Source organism: Dendropsophus ebraccatus, chromosome 11, assembly GCF_027789765.1.
Source record: "Dendropsophus ebraccatus isolate aDenEbr1 chromosome 11, aDenEbr1.pat, whole genome shotgun sequence".
NCBI classification, from domain to species: domain Eukaryota; kingdom Metazoa; phylum Chordata; class Amphibia; order Anura; family Hylidae; genus Dendropsophus; species Dendropsophus ebraccatus.
The window spans coordinates 29,025,148-29,047,537 of NC_091464.1; the positions used below are offsets into that span (position 1 = coordinate 29,025,148).

Sequence of the window (22,390 nt, forward strand, 5' to 3'; positions counted from 1 at the left end):
CTGTACCCACAATCTGACCCCCCAAACCACTTGTACCTTCGGATAGCTGCTTTTAATCCAAGATCTCTCCAGGGGTCCGTTCGGCAGGGGATGCAGTTATTGTTTTAAAAACAACTTTTAATCCGGCAGCGCTGTGTCTAACGGCCGGGGCTTACATTTGTATATGCATTAGGCTGGCACCACCTCTCCGTCCTTCCTCCCCACCCTCCTCAGCATTAGGAATGATCCAGGAACATTTACTGCTGTTTCAGCTTTGCACAGGTGTCTTAAAGATTCAGCCCATGTTCATTATACACACAGGTGGGGAATAGGAAGCAATCTGCCTGGAGCTTTCCTAATGATGAGGAGGGTGGGGAGGAGGAGGGACAGAGAGGTGGTGCCAGCCTAATGCATATACTAATGTAAGCCCGGCGGTAAGACACAGCGCTGCAAGTTTAAAAGTTGTTTTTAAAACAATAACTGCATCCCCTGCAGAACGGACCCCAGGACAGATCTTGGATTAAAAGCAGCTATCCGAAGGTACAAGGGGTTTGGGGGGACAGATTGTGGGTACGGAGTCGCTTTAAGGGCCAGTGTACACATCTCTAATGCGTCATCCACCTGTCATCCAATTTATTTCTATTCAGCTTGGTAGTCAGGCATTCTCAGGCATTAAAGGGGTTTTCCCCCCCAGAATAATTTTTGCATTAATACGTTGCCCACCCGTAGCTTTCCATGTTTCCAATATCAATGTATTATGGATTCTGCACAGATTTGCTGTTATCTAGGTGCATTCAACCCCACCAAACACATAGAAACATCAAATCTCAGTCCACTCCGACACAGCTCCTTGCTCCTGGCCCCCACCCTCCATGTCGGGATCAAGTGTCCTCCGTCTCTTGAAATGGGCTGGGTTAACCCTGCCCATGAAGTGAAGGAGGACACTGAGACACTGGCAGCTGTTGCTGCTGCTGATCAATGTCTCCCTCTCTGACAGCAGCCCCCAACCTAAGCACTGTGTGCCCCCCCAGAGCTTACCCGAGGCCGCCCACACTCTGTGCCCCCCAGCGCTCACCCGCGCTGTCCCCCCACCCCCACTGCTCCCTGACTGTGCCCCCCACCCCCGGCGCTCACCCCGAGCTCCCCCGGCGCTCACCCGCAGCGTCCCCTGACTGTGCCACTCACCCCTGGCACTCACCCACAGCTTCCCTCTGGTCCCCACCCGCAGCTTCCCCCTGGCGATCACTCGCGGCCCCCAGTGCTCAGTAGCAGGCCCCCACACACACACGGCCCCCAGTTCTCAGCCGCAGCCTACTCGCGGCCCCCCGGAGCTCACCTGTTCAGCACAGTCTGGATCAAATCTGGCCCGTGGTGCCATCATTTTTGCCCCGCCATGCAATTCAGAGTTTTAATTAAATCTGGCCCACCATGGCTACTATATAAGAGACTACTGGGGAGGGCTGGCTACTATATAAGAGACTATGGGGGAGGGCTGGCTACTATATAAGAGACTATGGGGGAAGGCTGGCTACTACATGAGACTATTGGGGAAGGCTGGCTACTATTTGAGATTGTTGAGGAGGGCTGGCTTCTATATGAGACTACTGGGGAGGGCTGGCTACTATATGAGACTACTGGGGAGGGCTGGCTACTATATAAGAGACTATGGGGAGGGCTGGCTACTATATGAGACTATTGGGGAGGGCTGGCTACTATCTGAGACTATTGAGGAGGGCTGGCTACTATATGGGAAACTTGGGGGGGCTGGCTGCTATTTGGGCACTATTGTAAGGGCTGGCTAACATATGGGGCAATTTTGGGGGTATTGGCTATTATATGGGTTGGGGTTTAATCATGTCATAGTAATTTATGATGTCAAGTCATTTATTATAGTGCACAGGGCTGGGAGACGCACACCATTGACAGTGCCAGGAACAACGCACACTGCTCTGACTGTTAGAACTGTGGCATTCGCGCTTCAATAATTATCAAGGTTGGCCCGCGACTTTGTCCAATTTTTTTTATATTGGCCCACTGTGTATTTGAGTTTGACACCTCTGGTCTGGATGAACTTCATTTCTTTTGAATTGGGATGCGGGAACATTCGGGTGTGCCTGCCTACCAATTTGCAATTTGCAACAACGGCCGTGATTAATTGAAAATATATGTTGTGTGATAACCTCATTATTTGACCTAGCTAAATATTTCTTAATTCTAAATATTTTCATTGTTGCATGTAAAGTGTTATTGGAGGGGAAGCCCACATTGAGGGAAATGGCAGGCCTGTAGGTGGAGTGAGTTTTATCATCCTATTCCCATTCCAGTATAAGATCAGCTCAGTCCGATGAAAAAATAATGGAGGGCAAAGGAAAGTAGTTCAGGAATAATTGGAATAATTGTCATTACAGGGGAATAAGAGGCCACAAATTAATATTGAATGCAGAAACTGCTAACCTAAGCCAGTTATTCAGCGGTGTATTTATTTTGCTTGCCGTGTGTTTATTTTGCCGTCTAGCGGAATAACTGTCGAACATTTGTAATGGTTAATGACTTTCTGAATGGCGTGCTAAGTGCGCTCTTGATAAAGTCTTTGTATTGTTTATTCTGTCTGGAGAAATTTGTGCCATCCATTGGAGTGAAAAGATTTCATTCAGGCGTCTAGTTGTACCTACTATTAATACAGCCTGTTTTAACAAATGTTCAATCGCTTTGGTGCGTCAAGTTGTCTGGAAGGTACATGAATGCATGTCACAAGCTTTTCATCTTCTTCAAAGAAACTGGAATCTGTTATGTGGCTGTCACTGAAGGCTGTAATTCTGCCTATACCTATGGGAAAAATTTAAAGGAAATATATTTTTCCCCTTAAAGTGTCACTGTCATTTAATTTTCTTTGCAGAAATCAATAGTCCAGGCGATTTTAAGAAACTTTGTAATTGGGTTTATCAGGAAAATATGCCATATGCTATCTGCATTTAAAAAGCCTCCCCCCCCCCCCCCCGTCTCTCTCTCATCCACTGCTCATTATAAGGAAATCTCAACTCTTTTACAGGTCAGGTCCTGTCTGTTCTATGGAGAGGGGAGAGGGGAGGAGGGGGGAGAGAGGAGGGAGATTAGATGCCAGCAGGGAGCAGAGAACAAAGGATTACACAGCAGGACCTGTGTGACAGTGCTATTCAGAGGTCAGAGAGGTCAGTGCTGACCTCAGAGGAGATAGTCTGGTGATGCAGCTGTAAATTAACTCTTTGTTGTCCTGTTTTGGTGCCTCATCTCCCTCCATAGAGAACAATGAAGACAGGCGGGAGAGCTTTAAACTGCTTTTCCATGATAAAAATCCATTTTTTGGCTAATAAACCCAATTACAAAGTTTCTTAAAATGGCCTGTACTATTGATTTCTGCAAAAAAAAAAAAAAATAAAATAAATAAACGACAGTGACACAACAAAAAATAAATTTAGATATGGTCGATATTAACAGGCCATAGGGAAATTCATAAATACGACTACGGTCTTCAATAGGCATCATGGGAGATATAGCGCCTGCTATACGTGTTCTTCACACTAGTGTAAAGCTCAGCAGTATGCCAGCCTTGAAGGTGCTAAAATGACCTTAACAGTAGATGTGACTAAGAAATCTTTTAGCACGCTAGTTGTCCATTTACACATAGAGGTTATCACCATGATCAGTAACTTTTGGTCAGTCTGCAGTGGGATGTGTGTATAAAGCCATCCATACACTTTATATAGTTGTTGACTGAGCTACTGCTTGGCTGACAGTAATCTCTTCTGACACCAATAATAACATATACACTCAATTCTGTTTATTTAAAGAGGGTATACGGTAAAAATCTCTTTTTTTGGGGGGGGGGGGGGAAATCAACTGGTTTTAGAACATTATATAGATTTGTTATTTACTTTTTAAAAATCTCAAGTCTTACCATACTTATCAGCTGCTGTATGTCCTGCAGGAAATGTTTTATTTTCAGTCTGACACAGTGCTCTCTGCTGCCACACCTGTCCGTGACAGGAACTGTCCAGAGCAGGAGAGGTTTTCTCTGGGGATTTGCTGCTGCTCTGGACAGTTCCTGACATGGACAGAGGTGGCAGCAGAGAGCACTGTGTCAGATTGAAAAGAAAACAACATTGCCTTTAGGACATACAGCAACTGATAAGTATGGGAAGACATGAGATTTTTAAATAGAAGTAAATTACAAATCTATATAACTTTCTGACACCTGTTGATTTGAAAGAAAAAGATTTTCGCTGGACAACCCATTTAAGTGGGAGAAAGAGAATAAGGGCTCTAATACACTGACCGACTGGCCAAACAGGCTGATATCGGCCTGTGTAATAAGGGAAGCGATCAGCCAATGGACAAGCAAACGATCGTTCATTGGCTGATCGTGTGGTTATGAGCTGATTGAAAATATATTGCCCATTTGCCGTATATCTCTCTGTGTAACAGATATACAGCCAGCAGCCTACTGCGGCATAGGCCGCTAGAGTTCAGCGAATTTCAACCATGCTCGAGTTCGTCCAAACCCAAGCCTACGGCATATAATTATATTATATTATTATGGCCAATTTTAATTGGCTGCTGGAATTGGATGCAGCCCTAAGGGCCAGTTCACATGGCCAGTTCAAACTGGTGGAATTCCCCCCAGCCTCTATGTCATACTGGCAGTCTATGGGAGACTCGCGCGCCTCCTCTCTCCGTGTGGAAAAATTGACATGTCAATTCATCTGAGCGGAGAGGCACGGAGAGAGGAGCCTCCCATAGACTGCCAGTATGACACAAGGCTGGCGGGATTCCGTGGCAAAGAATTCACCAGTTTTACTCCATGTGAACTCAGCCTAAGGCTGCCTGGAAAACATGGATACAGCTATAAGCCATACCTATCAAACTTCAGCAGCAACCGCCAATCAAATGCTGCATGCTCAGGTTTGGACAAACTCAAGAATGCTCAAAGCTAACCTAACCCTATAACATGATAACAGAGTAGTGTAACATTCTGCCAGACCCAGTTTATCTACTATATTTTCGCTTAGAGAGTACTTAAAAATCACTTTTGTCATCAGGCATGTCAAAAGCTATTGATCTCAGCAGGTCTCACTGCTGAGATCAGATAATATAGGCGAGAAGAGAGTGCGGCGGCCATGTGATCCACTCCCTGGCTGTATCTACTGATTGGCTAATTCCAACAATATAAGTCTATGAGGCCACACTATCGAAATTGGCGGGCAGCCGACACTCTCTATATATCCTGATCACAGTTGGTTTCAGCAGTGAGACCAGCTGCACTCAATCACTCAAGTGAATGCTACCTATGTAGTCGGACACTAACAGCTTCTTATCTGAGATGCTGAACAGATGGGTAACGTTGTCACAGTCCACATTGATCTGTAGCTGACAGGCACAGTCTCTTCTGATTATTGGCACTTGTGTGGTCAGCCTTGAAGCATAATTCCACTTCTTCCTAAAACCTACTAATATCTGATGAAGAAAACATACACAGGGTTATCTAGCTCCAGGGCTCTATCAGTAGACATGTCTCTGCAGACACGGCCACCTCCAACCCCTGCATATTGTAGTAGTTGTATATAGGCACATTCCTTCAGGCTTATATATATAAGGGTGAGGGCATTCCTCTGGACACTGGGTTTTTTAAAGTGACTGGGGAGAAAGGAAGACTTATAGTAAGTCCCCTCCAGATGACTGCGCTGTCTTTTTGTTGTACTTGGAATATTACTTTTAGTTAAAAGGAGGCTTTATAATTGGTTAAGTATAATTTTAAGATTATGTGCTGCTCAAGAGTTCTTTACACCAACACCTTGTCAGTGGAGAACATGCCTGTATGTATCTCCCCTGTTATTCCCTCACATCCTCTTACTGCTGACATAGGTGTTGCCTGCGGACACAAAAACATATGTCCATAGTCATATGTTCGATTACTCCATAAACATAAACTAATAAAAAATACTGTAATAATAATTAAAAATAATATAATTTATTATTATTATTATTATTAGTAGTAGTAGTAGTAGGAGTAGTAGGAGTAGTAGTACTATCATCATCATTATATTATTATTATTAGTAGTAGTAGTATCCTCATTATATTATTATTATTAGTAGTAGTAGTAGTAGTAGTAGTATCCTCATTATATTATTATTATTATTACTATTATTATTATTAGTAGTAGTAGTAGTACTATCATCATTATATTATTATTATTAGTAGTAGCAGTAGTATCATCATTATATTATTATTAGTAGTAGTAGTAGTATCATCATTATATTATTATTATTATTATTATTATTATTATTATTAGTACTACTACTACTACTAATATAATGATGATACTACTACTACTACTACTACTACTAATAATATAATGATGATACTACTACTACTACTACTACTACTACTAATAATAATAATAATAATAATAATATAATGATGATAGTACTACTACTACTACTATTATCATTATATTATTATTATTATTATTATTAGTAGTAGTAGTAGTAGTAGTAGTAGTAGTATCATCATTATATTATTATTATTAGTAGTAGTATCATCATTATATTATTAATATTATTATTATTAGTAGTAGTAACATCATTATATTATTAATATTATTAGTAGTAGTAGTAGTATTGTTAACAATAATAATAATAATCTGCAATTTTTACCATTATATGCAATAAATAAATAAATAAAAACAATAATAATAATAATAATAATAATAATAATAATACATATGATTGATAAAATACAAATTTGTATGTATTTTCAATGGAGAGGAGTGGACAAGCCCCTGCCAGACTCTTCCCATACATCATCTATCATTTTGTTATACTCACACAACAATATACTTTTTCAGACTATAATAACAGACAGAATTGTCTAAATATTAATTTGTAGTATAAAATAAGATACATATGATATTCGGTATAGAATGGCATCTCTCCAATATTGTCTTTGTGACCTTTCTATGAATTTATACCCGACCTTAAAAAAACGTCTTCATGTGTATCCCTCTTAGATCATTATTCCTATATATTTTACAATGTAATGATGTCGTTTCAGATACAGAATCATATTTTTTCAGATAAAACATTAGATTGATGAATAAAGGTCAGAGGCTGCGGAGACCTTCTGCGAGAAGACGGCGAGCGGCATTGTTAGTCAGCGCTGTCGCTTGTATTTTCTGTAGTAAATTATTTGAGGGCAGGTCGTTAAAATGTGGAAACTAAAACCATAGATAGGATAATGATGCGTATAACCATTATCGTTTTATTTATACTATCGTATAGAACAATTGATTTTCCACTTCCATATATTGTGTAAGAAGGCGACGGTTCCTCTCTGGCTTGGCTCTTTACTAGGTAATATCCGCAAGAGGAAATTACAGGAATTTTATTTTACATAATGTTTGGGCTGGGAACCTGTTGGCCTGTTGAGATAAAAATATATTTTGGTCACAAAATTTGTATTTTTCTCTACAGGAGGAAGAGGTAGAAGGGAAACTCTGGCTATTTTATTATTCATGATGGGTATAAGAGATAGATTTATAAGTCCTCATAGATATATTGTGCCGTAGGATCTACCATCTTTATCAAGGCTATGTTATATGGGGTTGGCGTTTATATGATATTTGTAGTCCGCTCTGGTCCTTGGGATTACTCACTTCAGGGGCGGACACAGACTGCATAGGGCCCCTGTGCAAAAAAATTGCCTGGGCCCCCCCATAAGCAAACCATGCCACCACATTCCTGGCTGCCTGCCTTACCCACACACTACCCATGCGGCTGACCCCTATCCCCACACACACCACTCATCCTGTCTGACCCCATCCCCACACACACTACTCATCCTGTCTGACCCCCTTACCCACACACACTACCCATCCTGGCTGACACCCATCCCCACACACACTACCCATCCAGGCTGACCCCCAAATGCACTACCCATCCTGGCTGACCCCCATCCCCACACACACTACCCATCCAGGCTGACCCCAATCGGCACACGCACTACCCATCCTCGCTGACCCCCATCCCTACACACACTACCCATCCTGGCTGACCCCCCATCCCCACACACACTACCCATCCAGGCTGACCCCCAAATGCACTACCCATGCGGCTGACCCCCATCCCCACACACACTACCCATCCAGGCTGACCCCAATCCGCACACGCACTACCCATCCTCGCTGACCCCCATCCCTACACACAATAATCCACCTGACATCCCCACCCCAGTGGTCCTCCAGGTCATCAGGATGCCCAATGCCGCGATTGCCTATGTACGACCACTGTGGCTCACATATCCAATTGACGAGTGCGGTATGTGGGGCAGACTGCAGCTGCTGGCATCTCGGCGCTGGCGGGCTGCGGTTGGCAGGGCATCTGATCCGGTGCCTGGTACATGGGTGGATGGACTATAGATATCACCTATGCGGCGGGGCCTGGGCCTGTTGAGGGGCCCGCTAGCCTGAGGCTCAGAGTTTGAACCTGGAGGGCCCCTCTGTTGGCCTGGGCCCCTGTACAGCTGAACAGGCTGCACAAGTGATATGTCCGCCACTGACTCACTTGTATATATGTAGCCATGTATATATGTACGTCTTTAGAGGAGAGTATAGGCCAGACACCAAAGCATTCATAGAAAAACCAGAATGGGGGCTACTTGGAGGAGAAATCTGTGGGTCTACGCTTTTCTTTCAAGAGAAATTCTGATGAATTTACCCAAATCAACTTACAAAGCTAAAATAAGTCTTTTGCTGTTTCCTGAAGTTTGCTGGTCTTAATTTAGGTCTGAACATTACAAGAATGTTGTTAAAGTGAAGGCTCCCCATGCCGGGATATATTAGTGTTCACATAAAGATAAATCTACACTTAAAGAGAGGTGTTACAAGGTTTTTTTTGTATGAAAAGTTAATATTGGGAAATAATATGTAAAATCTATAACGGCACATACCAGTGTAAAGCTGCGAAATGATTTGGGTCTTTTTGTAATGTTTTGAATATTAAATGTTACAAAAAAGGAAACTAAAGCACTTTGCCAAATATTTCACACTATTTTATTCTTGCGTATACAGAACAAAGAACACCCATAATGTATACACAAGACACGCAAGCCAAGAATGACATGATTTATTTCATATCGCTTAATGGGTGTATAATGCCGGGGCGAGATGTTTAGTCTCAGATTAAGTGATTTAACTTAACATGTTATAATAACCATTGAAAACGAAAACAAAAATCTCATAATGTGTAAAATGAATAAAAAAGTAACATATACTGCAAGGGGTAACAGAAAAAAATAGAACAGTCTTAGGACACAGCTTCTTTCTTACAAAAATAGCACCAACCTGTTTTGTATGGTATTGCATTTCAACCACATCCATACTGAGGACAAGAGTGGTGCTGTTTCTGGAAGAAAGCAGCCTTCTTTTTCCTCCAAGCCTGGATAACACCTTAAGGTTACAAACCCACTTGCCGGATCTGCAGCGAGTCTCCTTGCTGCGTTTTTGCAGCGAGACTCGCTGCAGATCCTGGCCCTATACTTTCAATAGCAGAGAAACTCGCAGCAGGGATGTACATCCCTGCTGCGATTTTGTCTGCAGCCCGCCCCATTAACCCCCCGGCCGCCGAACATTATACATTACCGGGTCCCCGTTCCTGCTTGCTTCGGGGCTCCCGGTGTCTTCACGGCCCGCCCGGCCAATCAGTGCGGCGGGGCAGCGCACTGATTGGCCGGGCGGAACGTGCCGGGAGCCGCCGAAGCAGGGGACCTGGTAATGTATATCCTGCCCGCCCCCCTGCAGCCCCGATCGCCCCGCAGCCCCCGGCCGCACGATCGCCCCCAGCCCCGCAGCCCCCGGCCGCACGATCGCCTGCAGCCCCCGGCCGCACGATCGCCCGCAGCTCCGCAGCCCCCGGCCGCATGATCGCCCGCAGCCCCGCAGCCCCCAGCTGCACGATCGCCCGCTGGGGGCGATCGTGAGGTCGGGGGCTGCAGGGCTGGGGGCGATCGTGCGACTGGGGGCTGCGGGCGATCGTGAGGTCGGGGGCTGCGGGCTGCCCCGCCGCAGCGCACTGATTGGCCGGGCAGGCCGTGAAGACACCGGGAGCCCCGAAGCAAGCAGGAACGGGGACCCGGTAATGTATAATGTCCGGCGGCCGGGGAGTTAATGGTGCGGGCTGCAGACAAAATCGCAGCAGGGATGTATATCCCTGCTGCGAGTTTCTCTGCTATTGAAAGTATAGGGCCGGGATCTGCAGCGAGTCTCGCTGCAAAAACGCAGCAAGGAGACTCGCTGCAGATCCGGCAAGTGGGTTTGTAACCTAAGGCTATGTTCACACTACGTATATGTCCGGCCGCATATTTTTCACGGCCGGACATATATGTGTAAAACTCAGGCCGGGATTTACGCAAGTTGCGGACGGCTACGTACGGTCCGCGAACTTACGGCCCGTAAGCTACGTACGCTTCCCGAGCGGCGTACATAGCGATCTGACAGCGGTCTTTTACTTGGATTTCTTCGCCTAGCCCCGGACACCCCACAGAACCTTTTGGATTGGCACAAAAAGGCGTTAAAATGAAGAAATCACCACTACGTACGGGACCGCATGTTACGCTACGTGCATAAGTTACAGCATTTCCGTCCCAAAACAATGGTCCGGTTCATTTTTTACGGCGCCGCATACGATCCGGGCGTAAGTTTGTACGTAGTGTGAACTGTGCGGCCGTAGATCATATACTTTCCATTGTACGCAAACTACGTAAATCTCCGGCCACTTATTCACGAAGCGCGCTACGGCCGGAAACTTACGTAGTGTGAACGTAGCCAAAAGGACAACTCCAGCATCTTTGTTTCAATTTCCTCCCGGGTCCCTCCGGGAACTTCATTTCTTCTCCTCTTTATAGTTCTTTGGCTGAAGAGCGTCCAGTGACTGATAGCTTCCTCAGCCAATCAGAGCTAAGCAAGCTGTGAGTGATCTGACAATGGTGAGAGGGGGTTGGCCTAACTAAGGCTCCCTCTACCAGTGATGACATTGACCCAAGGTGTCGCCGGCAGAAGATCCTGTGGTTGACAGGAATCCGGTAAGCACGACTTTGTTACACTTTCGGGGGGCTCGGGGGGGGGGGGGGGGTATATAGGGAAGAGGGGCAGAATGGTGATTGATGCACATTACAAAATTACATAACTTTCATATCAACCACTGTACAAAAGGTTATCACCGGAGTTGTCCTTTAGGGTGCCTTTACAATCTGAGTCTTTCCTTTATGACCTGATCTCTGTTTATGGTCTGTTCCTGGCTTCGGCTTCAAAGATCTGTCAGATAAATCTGTCTGTGTAAAGGCTCCCTTAAAGGAAATAATGTAAATTGAACAACCCCTGTCCATGTGTCCTATTACAGCATGTATGTAGGTAGACAATCAATCAATCAATGACAGATTAGCTCCAGCTCTGGCAGACTTGCCATTATCATCTATTACATGTTTGTCCTTTCATTTGAATGAAAGCCACTTGCAGTCTTCTTCACGATAGAGCTGAGCATCAGAGGTTTCACCAACCAAACGTGCAGCTGAACATTAGCTGAAGCAATACGAGCTTAAGTAATTTATACACTCTCGCAGTGGGTTTGGCCATCAGTATAAAGTATATGGGGTCCTCCTAAAGGGCCTATTACACGAAACGATTATTGGCCATACTAGGTCGATATCAGCCGCTATGGACCATAATCGTCCTGTTTAATAGAAGGCAACAATAGGCCGATGGATCATCGCTGCTGTTGTTTGACTTTTAACATGTTGAAAAACAAATGACTATGATAGCAGCGATCTGCTGCCGTCGCTCCGTGGAATGGGACCCGTGGAAGCAGACCGCTCATATCCTCTATGGGCTGTCTGGATGATCCAGCGATCACCTGAGCAGAGCAGTCTGGCTGTGGTTTATGCCACCTTTCCTATGTATAGACATGACGGGGGAGATAACCGTCGGCCAAACAATCGTTGGACAGTTATTGAAGATGTATGGCCACCTTTAGGTCAAAGAAATTACACAGGGAAATCCAGTGCTGAATTTCTATGTATTAGAGCCTCAGTCTACAGACCCTATTACACGGGGCGATGCAGAGGAGCCAACCAGCGCTGTAATAAGAATTTTATTTAAATGAAGCAAGCGCGGCCATGAGACGGTCCCGGGGAGCTGGCGCAGGCAGGTGGAGGCTTCCCCGAGCAGGGGTAGCCTGGGGGAGCTGTTCCTGCAACGGCTGCCCTGACTCCGGCGATGGTATTATTCTGGAATACGTCCACCACAACTGTGCCAGGGGCAGTTAGAAGTGTACCAGGAGCCCTGGGGGAAGAGGCAGCAGCTGCTGGGCACAGTCCTGCCACCCACAGCCCTAGCAGCAGCCGCCTCACAGCCCAGCCCGCACCTCTGGGACTTCTAACCATTTTTGCAACTTTTGTACAACTTAATTTGGGCAATAACATAATTTAAAATAGGTTTTGGCCAGACTTCTCCTTTAAGGAAAAGGTTGCACGATCATCAGTTGCGTTTTAGGCTCCATAAGCGAGTGCCAATCTAGGTGGTCAGTGCTAGTATATACCACATCCCTGGCAGTGTAATACCGCCTCAGGCTGCGTTCACACTACGTATATTTCAGTCAGTATATGTATATTTCAGTCAGTATATTTCAGTCAGTATTGCAACCAAAACCAGGAGTGGATTAAAAACACAGAAAGGCTCTGTTCACACAATGTTGAAATTGAGTGGATGGCCGCCATTTAATGGCAAATATTTGCTGTTATTTTAAAACAACGGCTGTTATATTGAAATAATGGCCGTTATTTACCGTTATATGGTGGCCATCCACTCAATTTCAACATTGTGTGAACAGATCCTTTCTGTGTTTTTAATCCACTCCTGGTTTTGGTTGCAATACTGACTGAAATATACTGACTGAAATATACATATACTGACTGAAATATACGTAGTGTGAACGCAGCCTTAAGGTCTGTTTCAGTTATCATGAAGAATTGAAGCTATTGTTGTTGGAATGGAGTCTATATTGTAGCATAATATATATATATATATATATATATATATATATATATATATATATATATATATATATAACACTCATCTCCCCCACCGATACCAGCCCTTCCCTGTGCTCCATGGATCTGTGTGTCCAGGACTGACCTCATCTCCAGTCATTGAAGACAAACAATACAATCTGGTCCCATGTGAAGTGGCTGGGGAGATAAGCGGGACCCCTCCATCTGTACAGATAAGCGGGGGAGGAGATCCCTGATAACAGCCCCAACTATCTCAATCCCTTTACTCTATTTGCATAATTGAATTACTTAAGGGGGGGAGGGGGAGCACAGATTACTGAGAGCTCCACATCCCTGTAATGTGTATGGTATACGCTAAACCTAACAGAAAACACGGCCTAAATAAGGGTCCTATCACACAGAGTGATTATTGACTAGCGAAAATGAAATCGTTCACCATATTACACAGGACGATAATCGTTAGATACGATCGTTACCATGATCGTTTAATCCTTCTGATCCCAGCAAAACAATGAACAATGTGCGATTACACTGAACGATTAGTGAAAAAATGCGGAATTGAGCGAACGAACGTGGAATTACAGCGAACGATTAACGATAATTCTAGGTTCAGATCTAAATCAATGATCAACGACATGCGGACGATTTTTCGATCGTTGTCTGCAATTACAGAGAACGATTATCGTTTAAATTTGAACGATATAATGATTTTTTGCACGATAATCGTCCCGTGTAATAGGGCCCTAATGCAGCCATCAAATTATATCCATAAAATATGCTTTTGGCTGTCAATTGGGTCAGTACTATGAATAAGGGGAGGGGGGCTATGTGCTTTCATTACAATTGTTAAAATTCACATTGAGCTTTGGGGACTGTGTGACTGTGGTATGTTGGAGTATTGATGTGTACCATGGCGTACCCTCACAATACCCATAGACTTTTAATAATAGACCAATCGACTAGTGACTATGGTTGGTCTGGTTATTCGGCATAGACTTTACTTTTAGCCTACTATACTTGAGTCCCACCAACATAGCAGACTAGTCGCCAGGAGCCATTATCAGTGAATATATGCTTTGGTATAGACTGGAATAACTTTTTGAAGGTACAAAATATAAAAAGAGGTTAAAGCCTCTGAGGGGGCGACTGAGAGGAGCAAACGAACGCTGTCAGAGCGCACTTGCTCCTCATTCCCCATTGGCAACCAGGTCCCTACCGGTGAGAACGTCACACATCACTATGACCTGTCAAAATTTTTTTAAAGCTATAGGTGCCATTCAAGCTCCAGGTTACATTTTATTACAGCACAGATGCCAAGATCTTCAGCCAGCAGAAGAGACTGCAGTGTGCGGACAGAAATTAGTCATGTGACCTCTGTAGACTACAGGACAGAACACTGCACCCAGACAGGTATCTCAGGCTGTCCCAGGTGCTGTGTGTGGTCCCTGACCTCCCATGTGACCTCTGTAGACTACAGGACAGCAGACTGTACTCAGGCAGGTAGGGAGCAGAGCACTATGAGGCAGTCTGAGCTCTCTGACATCCCATGTGACCCCATTAGACTAGTGGAGAGCGCTCTGTACCTAGGCAGGTTGGGAGCCAGGTATCTCCGTCACTGTGTGGCAGTCTGTGCACCTGACCTCAATAGACTTAGTCCCAGTGCACTGTGTTACAATAGAGGACAGTGCTCTGTACCCAGGCAGGTATCTCGGTCAGTGCACAGTGCTCTGTACCTGGGCAGGTATCTCGGTCAGTGCACAGTACTCTGTACCCAGGCAGGTATCTCGGTCAGTGCACGGTGCTCTGTACCCAGCCAGGTATCTCGGTCAGTGCACAGTGCTCTGTACCCAGGTAGGTATCTCGGTCAGTGCACAGTGCTCTGTACCTGGGCAGGTATCTCGGTCAGTGCACAGTACTCTGTACCCAGGCAGGTATCTCGGTCAGTGCACGGTGCTCCGTACCCAGCCAGGTATCTCGGTCAGTGCACAGTACTCTGTACCCAGGCAGGTATCTCGGTCAGTGCACAATGCCCAGGTAGGTATCTCAGTCAGTGCACAGTGCTCTGTTCCCAGGTAGGTATCTCAGTCAGTACACAATACTCTGTACCAGGCAGTTATCTAGGTCAGTGCACAGTGCTCTGTACCAGGCAGGTATCTCGGTCAGTGCACAGTACTCTGTACCAGGCAGGTATCTCGGTCAGTGCACAGTGCTCTGTACCCGGGCAGGTATCTCTGTCAGTGCACAGTGCTCTGTACCTGGGCAGGTATCTCTGTCAGTGCACGGTGCTCTGTACCTGGGCAGGTATCTCGGTCAGTGCACGGTGCTCTGTACCAGGCAGGTATCTCGTTCAGTCCACAGTGCTCTGTACCAGGCAGGTATCTCGGTCAGTGCACAGTGCTCTGTACCCGGGCAGGTATCTCGGTCAGTGCACAGTACTCTGTACCCAGGCAGGTATCTTGGTCAGTGCACAGTGCTCTGTACCTGGGCAGGTATCTCTGTCAGTGCACAGTGCTCTGTACCTGGGCAGGTATCTCTGTCAGTGCACAGTGCTCTGTACCTGGGCAGGTATCTCTGTCAGTGCACAGTGCTCTGTACCTGGGCAGGTATCTCTGTCAGTGCACAGTGCTCTGTACCTGGGCAGGTATCTCTGTCAGTGCACAGTGCTCTGTACCTGGGCAGGTATCTCTGTCAGTGCACAGTGCTCTGTACCTGGGCAGGTATCTCGGTCAGTGCACGGTGCTCTGTACCAGGCAGGTATCTCGTTCAGTCCACAGTGCTCTGTACCAGGCAGGTATCTCGGTCAGTGCACAGTGCTCTGTACCCGGGCAGGTATCTCGGTCAGTGCACAGTACTCTGTACCCGGGCAGGTATCTCGGTCACTGTGTGGCAGTCTGTGCTCTGTACCCGGGCAGGTATCTCGGTCACTGTGTGGCAGTCTGTGCTCTGTACCCGGGCAGGTATCTCGGTCACTGTGTGGCAGTCTGTGCTCTGTACCCGGGCAGGTATCTCGGTCACTGTGTGGCAGTCTGTGCTCTGTACCCGGGCAGGTATCTCAGTCGCTGTGTGGCAGTCTGTGCTCTGTACCCGGGCAGGTATCTCAGTCACTGTGTGGCAGTCGGTGCCCTCTGACCTCCCTTGAGATCGGAGCAGTCTGAGGCTGGAGAGGAGGGGGCAGGAGGAGGCTGCTGCACTGTGACAGGTTGCACAGCACTCTCACGGAGACCTACAGCCGAGGTAGCGATTAACCCTTCCCGCCCCGCAGACTATGAGCCCCGCTCCGTCCTGAGGACACGGACAGGAATCTCCTCTCAGCAGCCACTCGGTTAATCCCTATAATCTGCCTGTGTGTGCTGTAAGACCCGCCCCCCGGCGCTGATTGGCTGGTCCGCTGGCCGCTGCTGTCCTGGCTGGTTAGTGAGCACAGTGTAGCCCGTGCATTGCTGTGCAGGAGGCCGCCTCTCCCTCCGCCGCCGCCGCCGCTCACTTCTCATAGGCTGAGAGCGGGCACAAGTCCATACTGTCCCAGCAGCAGGAGTGTAGGGACTGGGATGGGTGCCCCGTGCTGCTGAGCCCCGACCTCTAGCAGCGCTGCCTCTCCCCGCGGACCGCCACCTTGTATCACCTGGGAGCGGATGGATTATGGGATGCTGACCATGACTCAGGTGAGGCGCGTGCTGCCGCAGCTGCTGCGGGGCTCTTGGCACCTCCACATGGGACCTGCAGCAGGAAAACTTCTTGTACTGATCTGCGGATTAGAATGAGGGGACAGGAACTCATTGTCTGCCCGTCCCCTGCTGCCCGTCCTCTGCTGCCCGTCCCCTGCTGCCTGTCCCCTGTCCTCTGCTGCCCGTCCCCTGCTGCCTGTCCCCTGTCCTCTGCTGCCCGTCCCCTGCTGCCTGTCCCCTGTCCTCTGCTGCCCGTCCCCTGCTGCCCGTCCCCTGCTGCCCGTCCCCCCCTGCCTGTCCTCTGCTGCCCGTCCCCCCCTGCCCGTCCCCCGCTGCCTGTCCCCTGCTGCTCCCTCATTATGTAGATGGGACTGTGCCGGAACAGGGGAGGATTTACCCAGTCTCTTCTACTTAGCAAGTAATTTCTGGCAGATGTCATGGAGGAGCTGGGATTGTATGATGTATATACATAGAAGTGCCTGTACATGTCATGGAGGAGCTGGGATTGTATGATGTATACACATAGAAGTGCCTGTACATGTCATGGAGGAGCTGGGATTGTATGATGTATATACATAGAAGTGCCTGTACATGTCATGGAGGAGCTGGGATTGTATGATGTATACACATAGAAGTGCCTGTACATGTCATGGAGGAGCAGGGATTGTATGGTGTGCAGTATATATATAGATGGAAGAGCTGGGATTGTATGGTGTGCAGTATATATATAGATGGAAGAGGAGGGATTGTATGGTGTGCAGTATATATATAGATGCAAGAGCAGGGATTGTATGGTGTGCAGTATATATATAGATGGAAGAGCAGGGATTGTATGGTGTGCAGTATATATATATAGATGGAAGAGCAGGGATTGTATGGTGTGCAGTATATATATATATAGATGGAAGAGCAGGGATTGTATGGTGTGCAGTATATATATAGATGCAGGAGCAGGGATTGTATGATGTATACACATAGAAGTGCCTGTACATGGGATACATTCATGGGAAGATTCTTTGTTGCCACTTTGTATTGTTTATATTTTGTTTTGGTGTTTATAGGGCAGTGTCCCCAATTGTGGCTCTCCAGCTGTTGTAAGACTACAACTCCCATCATGCCCCAATAGCCTTCTATAGGGAAGTGCCCAACCTTCCCCATCATGCCCCAACAGCCTTCTATAGGGAAGTGCCCTGTGGCTGCCCAGCTGTTGCAGAACTATAACTCCCATCATGACCCCACTGGAATTGTTCTTCAACCTATGCCCAGAGGGCTGTAGGCTGTTGGGGAGTTATAGGATGTGCAGAATATAGGTAGGGGGAGATTCACAAAGAATACCTAGTGAACTACATAATATATACAATCCCATAGCATGCAGTCATCCTCATTGTTACTAGATTCTTGTCATTTTGTATGTGCGCTGCTTCTCTTGAATGCATAAGGTTAATACTATAAAATGTACCACTAAACTAAACCACCCTCTACTCATAGACTGTAATAACACACTGCTACAACTAGTGGAAACAGATTAGAGAGAAAGGGCAAGTAAAGACAAGATGGACCCCCTGGGGACAACAGGTTGAGCTCCTAGGGTGTAGTCTGCCAGTGTCCACCCTAATATAAACACCTTCCCATTTGCTGCATGTGTATAAACAGTCACCCCCACCTGGTGTATATGTGTACCTAGTGATCGCCCTGCCCTTACACTACATAAGCTTATTGCTTCTACAACACCAGCATGATTAGATACAATCTGATAAGGATAAATATTATGCATTTAGATTTTGCTTTGTTTGTGTGTTATTTTGTACACATTTAGTATTTGTAGTAAACGTTATATATATCTGAATGAATGTCTATTGTATGGGAGATGTGTATGATTAATGTTCCTATTACCAGTTCTTGCTGGCGGAGCACTCCCTGGTGGGGCATGGTTATTGGAGAGGGGGGTGTGGGCAGTGCCTCCATATGCCGGAGCCTATTAGATAATTAGTGGCTGGGCATTGCCCTGTAGGAAGCCTGGCAGAGCTCATTGTGTGTGCTGCATGCTGGCTTTGATCGCTTAGGTGGTAAATAGACAAGCGGGGTAACTATGGGAACCTCTGCTGTAGGTTTGTGGGAACAGAATGGATGCCGCCAGTGGACAATGGGCAGTTTGTTAACATATTTGTGGTGCTGATCAGCAAAGCAAACAGTGGATTTATGTAACGGAGTGGCCACTGAAAAGTTTCCTTCAGGCATTTGACAGCTCAGACTTATTAGAGGCGTTACTGTACTGACTCCTGAGGGATATTAGTCCCTTTCAGCAAGGCTGCGCTGTCATCAGGCGGCTGAGAATATCAGGATATTTCACTGTCTCATAGGCCAGTGACTGGAAATACTATCCACGACCAAAATGGAACACATTTTATTTCGTTTTTTTTAATTTTTTTTTTTTTATTCTAAACTTTACTCTGTCAGACCCAAGATTGTGTGTTTAAGTTCCTATAAAGCAGTACTGATAATTGACGATTTTACACAAAAGACTATGGCTGTGGAAGCTGTAAAGCCTTCACCATTCCCTACCATGGGATCAGTATTCTATATAATCTTACCATTACATTACCTTTAATGTTGACATACACATAACATTGTGGTCAATCAAACGTATATAATGCAATGCATATAAGTCATAGGGAAGTGGATCCTGCTGTATGGCATACAGCAGCATCCATTTTTACCATCTGTTAACATATACATTTTTTTTCCTTTTCAAGTGCTTTATATATATATATATATATATATATATATATATATATATATATATATATATATATATATATATATATATGTGTATACACATATACACACAGAAACAAAAATGCAGTGTGAACCTAGCCATAGCCATATCCACCAACAGCTCCTACCTATTTCTGTAGGGCTCAAAGACACACTAAGTGAATAAGTCTTGATTTCTACCAGTCTGACTTTATTTTTGCACAGTCTGTAAGTGGTATATGGATAGGAAAAAAGAGTTTAGTTTAGGCTGTATTCACACAGTCATTATAGCCTCCTGCCGTAGCGCCATCAAACTTGGATCTGACAGACATCATTTTGGATCACAGAAGTTTGTTGGGCACCTTTGATGGCTCTGGCACCACCATCATTTCCATTATAAACTAGGCCGTTGAATTAAAGGGGGTAGTTCAGCAAAAAAAATAAATTCTTTCAAAACAACTGGTGCAATAAGTGCCAGAAATTTGTAATTTACTTCTGTTAAGGGTGCGTTCACACGTACAGGATCCGCAGCAGATTTGATAGCCCAGATTTGGTTTGCTTTGAATCTGCTACGGATTAAAACCTGCGCCATAAAATCTGCAGATCCTGTACGTGTGAATGCACCCTTAATCATCTCCAGTCTTCCAGGACTGCTGTACGTCCTGCAGGAAGTGGTATATTCTTTCCAGTCTGACATTTTTTTTTGTTTGGTTAGCCATACATAGACAGCTGTCCATCCTTTTGGTCATATAAACTTTAATGCTTGGCTTGGAATGGAGAAGGGGGTCAACAATCCATGGATAGTTGGTTAATCCTACCAAAATCTTCAGGTTCGGCCGCACATCTGCACAGTGTATGGCAGCGTTTTGTTGCAAAACCAAACCTTCTACTACAAACAAGAGTAAACTTATCTGCTATCGCCTAAATATTGTCCAGTGTCCACCCTTACCCAGTATCTAGAATAAAGGTAAGGCAACAAGTACTCTCTATTAGTCACTGACTTTGCACATTAAACACAAGTGTGAACACATAGGGGGAGATTTATTAAACATGGTGTAAAGTGAACCTGGCTCAGTTACCCCTAGCAACCAATCAGATTCCACTTTACATTTTCCATAGAGCCTGTTAGGAATGAAAAGTGGAATCTGAATGGTTGCTAGGGGAAACTGAGCCAGTTTCACTATGTTTGATAAATCTCCCCCCATGTTTGATAAATCTCCCCCATAGTTTCTACAGACACTTTATACAGAAGATAGTCATGTTTCACAGGGACAATGGTTTATATTTGTCTGTGACCCCTGACACATGATAAACCACATAATCCCATTTGTTATTATAGTAGTGTTGTGGACTTACAGGGGGGGGGGGGTCTGTAATTTATGATGTATATCTCCAGATAGTGTTTGGGAGTCTTGGGAGGGATGGGTATGTGTTGATGGTATGAGATACCAGTTGGAGTGAGATGAGATGGTCCTTGTATAAGGTGACCTTTGGTAGAGCCATCATTTATCTGTATCCAGCAGACTGCAACAATGAGATAGTCAGATAGCTACACAAATGGCAGCCTTGTCTGGTCTGGAGCTCTGGCTGTCAGTCCCGTATACTCCGGTAATGTGGATGAATTGCAGTCACCAGCCTGTAGAGGTCAGACTTGATGTTAGTAATACACAGGATTTGTAAGTCCTCATTTCTGTGTCTATATTCCTGTCAGTGTCAGCACATTGTCTTATATAAAGTACATCATAAGCAGTAGAGAATGTATGTAGATCCAGATGGGTTTTCTACATATGTTCCCTTTATTTTATGTATACTTAAAACTACAACTCCCATCATGCCTGGACAGCCAAAGCTAAAGCTTTGGCTGTCCAGGCATGATGGGAGTTGTAGTTTTGCAACAGCTGTAGAGCCAAGGTTCCCTATCTTTAATCTATAGGAAACAATATAATACTCAGCACATAAAGCGTTGACATTCTTGGCTGTGATTTCCAGTGACATAAAATAGTTGTGGCACAAACATATATCAGCGACAATAAAGAGGTTGTTTCTCTTGTAGATCCTTCCGTCTGCTAAGAATGGAGGCCGTTGTATCCTCAGAGCTTTATGGCCGACTGTCAGATTGTTCCTATGCTATTACGGCTAGAATTCATAGACCATAATGAGGCTTCTTTTGTTATAGCAGCCGGGTGTAATAAATAATATCTGGTTAGTGAGGAATAGACCTCTGCCTCCCAGTATCAATAGGGCAAAGTCATACTATTAGGCTATGTTCATACTACGTAAGAGACCGGCTGGGTCACGGAACGGCCGGTCTCTGAAAAGATCATCCAGGCTGGTGCTGCAGTTACTGGCCAGATGATCTTTAGCCCCACAGAGTTCTGATGCGGGCGCATCCGTGCCCGCCCGCATCAGAACTCCCCACAGCAGTGTACTATGTGTATACGCTCCGGCCGGGATCCCATAAACAGCAAGGTAAAGATATACGTTGTGTGTTCACACAATGATTCCCAACGGCCTTTATTTGATACTCAAGACCATGGTCGTATTTTAAGTATCAAATAACGGACGCTGTTTAACATACTTTGGTGGCTGTCATTACAATGGCTTTTTGACATTTAGATTTTATTTTTTTTATTTTTTTTTTTTTATGTTTTGGCTATTTTTAAGTCCCATTCACTATTGTGGAAATTACAGTGGAAGGATATTGGAAAAAAAACAAACAAACAATGTGTGTACATTACAGTGTAAAACAATGGCCACTGTTCGCTCAATAATGGACACAAATTAATGATATGAACATTAATTTGATGGCTGCGGCGAACAGCAGACGGTATTTTATACATTGTGCGAATCATCTGCCTTGTTTCCATAGACTTCAAAAAACGTCTGTCATATTAAAGGG

General features: G+C 45.4%; 1 protein-coding gene across 2 annotated transcripts in view; it reads left to right on the forward strand.

The window, feature by feature from the left end:
• MID1 (midline 1) overlaps window positions 1-22,390 on the forward strand; it is a 357,475-nt gene that overhangs the window by 184,357 nt on the left and 150,728 nt on the right. The window contains exon 1 of one of the 2 annotated variants that reach the window (XM_069945010.1): window positions 16,602-16,734. The exons of the other annotated variant lie outside the window; for it this stretch is intronic. The gene's annotated coding sequence lies outside the window, so the exon portion shown is untranslated. Of the gene's footprint in view, window positions 1-16,601; window positions 16,735-22,390 lie in introns of those variants that run through there. 2 annotated transcript variants of the gene reach the window in all.